Below are 1,245 nucleotides of genomic sequence, written 5' to 3' on the forward strand. Positions count from 1 at the left end.
TCTTGCACAGCTACCAGAAGACTTACAACTTTCAGACTTTCAGAGGTTGCCCCATGTCACATCTACGTCTTCAAGCTCAGTTGGAGGCTGCAGAGTAACGCTCAGCCATCACTGGAAAAGAGCTTCTAATAGACTTCACTGGTCTCTGTCCGGAACAATGGGATCTGTTGGTCCATTTCTTTAACTGTCTATGAAAGATACATGGGAGGAGCCATCCCCGGAAGGCGGGTAAGCTTGCTCCACCCACACTGCTGACGTAGTCACGTGACGCTTGTTTCCTCTCTCCTACCATGATTTCCTCCATCTCCCACAAGTTTCCTTGGTGGCACTGTGAGGAAGGAAGGCAAGTGGAGGATCCAGGGATACAATTTAAGTAAATCGGAAGGTTGGGGGTTTTAATCCCTGGCCTTGCAGCCCCTTGTTGAAGTGTCCTTGGGCAAGATACTGAACTCGGAGTTGCCCCCGATGCTGCACCATCGGAGTGTAAATGTGTGTGTTTATCTATGTAAAAGGGTGTTGAGGTAAGACTAGAAAGCTCTATATAAGAACAGTCCTTTTACATTTACAAATTATGAGATTTGTGAGTAATTTATGTTTACACATACATTGTCAATCCATAAACAAATGCCAACCAACATATTTGTTGAATTGGACAAGCAGGTTGAGTAGCACTTACAGTATGTTGGTAGTAATGGTGTTACACCAGAGTCTTGTAATGTAAAATAAACCAGCAAAGGTAGTAGACTTAACTAATATTAGCTGATCTTACCTGTAATACGAAGCATATAGATCATATGCCAAGTAATGCACAATTTGATTAAACTGATCACTTAGCTTATACTGCAGGAGGATGAGATCATGTCATAAATGACTTGGCTGGGAACAATCTACTTTAAGCTGACATGACTGTTATTCCAGCAGAAGAAGTCCACCACCTGACTAAACTGGCTTAGTTTTTGTGATATTCTCATAAGAAATAGGCATGACCCAAACTAGTACAGGATGCTTTTCAAAATCAAAAATTATATCTATGAACTTTAAGTTAGAAATGTACATTTGAAATGCTGATTTTTAAATTGGGATATTTTTAGTTGTAAAATTGGTTGTGACACTGTATGACACTGTATTTGTGAACACCTTAATACTCACATAATCATACATATTTGTAAATATTGTTTTAATATCCATCCATCTGTGCTGTGTTGTCTGGAGCTGTGTGCTCCTGGTAGGGTCTCCCATGGCAAA

Source organism: Etheostoma spectabile, chromosome 14, assembly GCF_008692095.1.
Source record: "Etheostoma spectabile isolate EspeVRDwgs_2016 chromosome 14, UIUC_Espe_1.0, whole genome shotgun sequence".
In the NCBI taxonomy this organism is placed as follows: Eukaryota; Metazoa; Chordata; class Actinopteri; order Perciformes; family Percidae; genus Etheostoma; species Etheostoma spectabile.